The following is a 6,063-nucleotide window of genomic DNA, read 5'->3' on the forward strand; positions in this document are numbered from 1 at the left end:
CCTTATTTCCCAGGAGGTTATGCTCTCTCAATCATTTCCAGATTTCAAAACTTTGGGGCATGTTGAGTGGCCTAACGCCACACTCCGCCACTTTCAAAACGCTGGGCTGCACCGTATTTACAAGGAAACGGTGCAGACCTGTGTTTCCCCCTGTGCTGGTGCTAACTTTAGCTGCCTAGCTCCAACGCAGACATCCTTGCATTATAGTGAAAGGGTGCTTGCGTTGTTGGGGAAGTTTGTTTATGTGCAGGAAGCTGTCCCTTCCTATACATAAACAATCTGAACTGGCATTTTTTAACTTCTATGTGTGCTGTTTAATGCAGCACACAGGAAGTTGCAAAAGGTAATTTTTTTAAATTGCTTGCTTATATGCAGGATGGGTCACCTTCCTGCACTTAAACAATCAATGGCCTTTTGCTGCATAGAAACAGGAAAATCGAAGAGACGACATTTCTCCTTGTTGCGCCTGTTTAAGATTAGGTTTTTCTGGTCTTAATTTTGGCACTGTCCCGTATTTCTGCTGCCTTTGTAAATATGGGGTACAAAAGGGGGTGGTGATGGACGGAGCATCTGAATCAATCAAAAACTCACACCCAGTCAAAAGATCTGGGTTTAATCCATTACCGTTCTTTAGCCCACTCTGCCACCCCAGTTTAGACATGACTATATACAAATCAGTCTGATCCTGTGCCTCATGGGAACAGTCCAGCCCGAACTGCCAAGCCATGTCTTCCCTGGACCGGAAACAAGCTTCCAAGGACCGGTTTCTGGCATTCCAGCCTTCTTCAGCACGGCTTGCTTGAATCCAGTGGCAAAGTGAGCAAGGGACTCACGTCTGAGCATACCCTGCCACACTTATGGCGGCCAAAAGCGGTACAAAGGGGGGTGGTGATGGACGGAGCATCTGAATCAATCAAAAACTCACACTCAGTCCATCACCACCCCCTATTGTAAATATGGGGCAGTGTCAAAATCATTGGGTGTTGCAGTGGAACGCCCACCGCAACACCCATTGCCACCCCTTTCATGCTAAGTATAGTGTGAAAGGCGTCCTTATTTACAAGGCAGTGTTAAGCCACATTAAGTGGCTTAATGCTGCCTTGTAAATAAGGCGAAGCCCATATTGCCAGAGGAACATCACTAGAAGTGACGTTCCTGTGGTGATAGGGGCTTGTAAATAAATAACTAAATAAAGCAAGACAGAGGGTTGCAAAGTGGCCAGATTGGTTTTTATTCACATCCAAAAACATCAGCCTCACTTTACAGACTTTTCAGTGAAGCGCTACTTTTGTTTTCTCGTCTTTCTTTGAACAGCATTGTTTTCCCCAGGTGGGGAAGTGCACATTTCCTGGATGTATTGCAATGGATTGGTGTCACTACAACGCATGCTTTTACATCGCATGCCTTTACAACGCGGTTTTTACCACGCAGTCCATTACAACGCATAATGTTTTTAGGCGGGTTATATTTATTTTTAAAAGAGCTGCGAAAGCCCAAATCTTGGAGTGTATAGAGGACCATACAGGGAGATAGCTGATATTGAGAGTTCAGTTGGTGGGTCAACGGTACACCTTGGTGGGCTATTATGGCCCAAATTCGGATGATCCATCGCATTTGGACGCCGTCAGAAATCATTTGCTACTTTTTCAGGATCCGGTGATTTGGATGGGCGATTTTAATATTGTGCTGAATCCTAAATTAGATAAATCAGCAAATTCGCGGGCCTGTAGCTCACCAAAATCTAGGCGAACTCTATTAGCTATTATGGTTCAGCTAGGCCTGGCGGACCCTTGGCGGGAAAGAGCAGGCAGTAAATTGGGGGTTTCGTATCGGAACAGTCGTTTCAAGCATTCATCCAGAATTGACTATGCTCTGTTTACTTATAATTTAAAAGACGCTTTAATAGCGATTGATTATCTCCCATCTCACCTGTCAGACCACTCAGCTCTTGTTTTTTCAATTAGATCCGACAGTAGGAGGCAACATCCTTCTTGGTCTTTTGACCGGACACTCCTACTTGAAGAAGGTGAAGTGAAATTCCTGGCCGCAGAGACAACTGCTTTCTTTGAAATTAATATGGAGTCCTCCTCTCCAGAGGTGGTTTGGGAGGCCTTTAAGGCCTTTTTGAGAGGCTGCATCACAAATAGGGCCTCATATCGGAGTAAAAAATACAAAGATATGATAAATAGTTTGGAACAGGAAATGAAGGGCATAGAATCCAATCTAGGTCAGTCTCTAGGTTCTCCTGAGGAGCAGTTAAAATTGGCTGAACTAAAGCACCAACTAGAAAATATACTACAAGAGAGGGTTAATAAAAGATGGAAAGCAAGTAAGATTTCCCATTTTGAGTTTGGAGAGGCCGCGGGTAGAGTACAGCTAGTCATGAGATAGGCAAAGCCTTTTATGAATTCTTTGAGAATATCTATAGGGAAGAATTGCCTGATGATCAGATGGCACGAAACACGTGGTTGAATGGAATATTGCTCCCAACCTTATCAACAACACAGAGCAATAGTTTAGAGATTGCAATAACAGAGTTAGAGGTAAAGGAAGCAATAAGACAGGTAAAAAAAGGGAAAGCATCTGGTCCAGACGGGCTCCCTGGGGAGATCTATAAAGTTTTGGGGAAGAACATCGTCCAAGTAATGACAACCCTTTTTAATGGTATCCTTAGGGAAGGAAAGCCACCACCAAAATCTTGGGGTGAGGCCACAATTGTTCTTATACCCAAACCTGGGAAGGACGTATCAGAGTGTGGGTCCTATAGACCAATATCTTTGCTGAATAGCGATTATAAGATTTCTGCCGCAATACTTTCAGCAAGAATGGGTAAGGTAATGGGCACCATTATTCATCAAGACCAGAAAGGCTTTATTAAGGGGCGCCATCTTTCAGATCTTACACATGATTTGGTAGGGGCTATAGATATTGCCTCTGCTTTTTCCCTTCCACTGGCCACCTTAACCCTCGACGCAGCTAAGGCCTTCGACAGGGTCAATTGGCCCTACCTAAACGATGTGTTAAAAAGGTTTAACTTTGGGGAGGGCTTTCGCAGAACTATTGCCTTACTCTATCAAGCCCCTTCGGCTAGGCTGCTGATTAATGAGTTATTGACTGAACCCTTTAAGATCACTAGAGGTACGAGGCAAGGTTGTCCGCTTTCTCCCCTCCTTTTTAATTTGTACATTGAGCCGTTTGCCCAGGCTTTGCGAGCAGACGAAAATATACCATCATTCAAGTTTAAGGAGTGGGAGAGGCGGACGGCATTATATGCCGATGATATCTTAATCTTTACCTCGGATCCGGTGTTGTCCTTCCCTGCCGTGATTCAGAAGGCTGTAGAGTTCGGCAAGATCTCGGGCTATAATATCAATTCAAGTAAGACCGAGGTTATGGTCTGGAATATTCCGGACCCACGGTTAGGCATAAATATCACCACTTCTATGCGCTATCTCGGGATCTGAATCACCCAAGACATTGGGACCATTGCCCAAACTAACTTAGATCGAGTCTCCAGGGAATGTAAGGGCCTACTGAAATCTTGGACTCACTTGCCACTTTCTATAATGGGCAGGGTCAACTTAATAAAAATGTCTATCCTTCCCAAGTTTATATTTATATTTGGTGCCATTCCTTTGGGGTTTGATGTGAAGATGTTGGACAGATGTCAGCGAGAGCTTAACTCCTTTATCTGGAATTATAAGTCAACTAGAATTGCGTGGAAGAAGTTGAGGAGGAGAAGGGAGAAGGGGGGCCTCGCCCTACCGGATTTAGTGTATTACGCTTGGGCCTTTCAGTTGTCCTACTCCAGGATGTTACTAAAAACACCATCGAGTCTTCTGGAGGTGTCAATGTATAAAGCCATGTTAACCGGAGCAAATCTACCAGCTGACGGATTTCTATTTAAATTTGGGAGTCAGAAATATTTTAAGAAAATAAGACTGAAAATCATACAGTCTTGGGCTAGAGGCTGGCTAGCCATAAGAAGAAGATTGGGGCTGTCTTACTACTCTAATTTCGCTCCCATATGGGACTCCCCGGGTTTACCGGAGTGTCTTAGGGATAGCTTATCTTCCTCACTAGAGGAAGCTGGAATTACTAGATGGGGAGAATTATTGGTGGACGGATCGATACTTCCTTGGGATGTACTACATGAGCATATAGGTCCAGCATTCTCTAGATTTAAATTCATCCAGCTGGAAAAGCTGGGGGAGAGCCCAGCGGTGCAAAGATGTATTATTCGGGAAATCAAGCTCCCTGGAGCAGCTGCTACTAGAAAGACCCAGGGGTGGTAAGGAGGTGGCCTTCTGGTATTGGCAGCTTCTGGAGGAAACCGATGGGGACTTCACCCTTCCAGATGAATTGTGGGGAGAGACAATGGTTTACAATGTGAGGAGACATGGTTAAGATCTTTTGCGCTCCTCTATAAAGTGGTGAAGCCATCATGGCTGAGGCGTAACCATCTGTTCACAGCACACCGGGCTTATATAACACCGCTGAGACTTTCCAAATTTCTCCCAGACAAGAAGTGTAATAAATGTAATTTACCAGGAGCTTCAGATATTCACATGTTCTTGGAATGCCCCAACATCGGTCAGTTCTGGGAGGAAGTGCTGTCTACCTTAAATTCCATTATGAACACATCATTAGTAATATCATTGCCACTAATCATCTTTGGAATCGAGGACAGTATTTCTGGCGAAGCAAGATCTTTTCTGTTTTATGCTATTCTGTTGGCTAGGAGGCAGATTTGCATACGGTGGGTGGAAAAATCTGCTCCAATATATTCGGACTGGCTCACGTCTTTATATGAAACATCAAAGGTGGACATGGCTAGAGCTTGCAATAACCGTAATCTGGCCTTTTGGGATCTGTTGATACAGTGGAGATAGTGTTCCGGGGTTTTTTTTTTTTTTTTTCCCCGGGTCCTATGATTATGCCAACAACACTCCTTGGACCGGGTCTGGCCCGATACGTTTTTTTTGGTCCTGCAGGTTGAAACATACCTAGATGGAGTCAGCGTAAGAATTTAAATTCCCCTTCTTCTTGGGACTTCTCTGCCACCAGTAAAATAACTCGGAGTCCAGTTCCAGAGATGGGTATCATTTTCTTAGTTCCCTCTCTTGGTCGGGGACACGCAAGGTGGTTGGCATTTCCTAAGTAGGGGGTAAGGCAAATAAGGACAAAAAAAAAAAAATGTTTTTAGGCGCTGGATAGTGAATTATTTAATTTACTATTCCAACTCCAGTCCCCGTGGATAGCAGGGAAGGTGTTGGATAGTAAATTAAATATATTCCCTATCCTAGAGCGCCCCCCAGCGCAATGCGTTGTAATGGTATGCGTTGTAATGGTTGCGATGTAATGGTAGTGCGTTGTAAAAAATGCGTTGTAAGTGATGTTCCCCATTGCAATACCTGGTTGATGGGTGGATTGGAAAACAAAATGTGTACCATGGCTCTGTGTTTATGGATGGTCTTTTTAAACCACTCATGTTTTGTAAGGATATAAGCAATGGACATTGAAACGGTTCCCTTCAGGGCCCTGTAGTCATGTCCTTAACTTTTCAAGTAAAACCACTTGCTGATTTCTGAATAGTGAGGGAGAGATTGTTAAGGTAACCATGTTGTTTCTGCTTACATTTCACATGCTTTACTTAATCTTGCATTCCCTATGAGTGGTTGCTTTTACTTTTTCTTTTTGTTTTTAGGCAGCATATTACTCTTATCAAGTGCATATTTTGAATTGAGCCACATCCAAGTGTTTATAGCGGGCACAATTAGGTTGTAGCTGAAGGCAGTGTGAGTTTCCCTCAGTGGGGCAGTATGGTGTTCAGTGGGGGAGAGGATGTGGGGAGAGGATGTGACACTAAGATCTGTTGAATTTGGAACTGGGAAACCGGGTTCAGCCTTCATGACCAGTCCACCAGACCACGCTACTGAGGGAGCACATTCCCATGCTAGACCTTAGAAGGCCCCACTACACCTTAGAAGGCCTGATGTCTTAGCACAAGCAGGTGTACCCTTGTGCTGTCAATTGTGAGTTAACCTTGAAGGCCTGTCCATC

This window comes from Lissotriton vulgaris, chromosome 5 (assembly GCF_964263255.1).
Source record: "Lissotriton vulgaris chromosome 5, aLisVul1.2, whole genome shotgun sequence".
In the NCBI taxonomy this organism is placed as follows: domain Eukaryota; kingdom Metazoa; phylum Chordata; class Amphibia; order Caudata; family Salamandridae; genus Lissotriton; species Lissotriton vulgaris.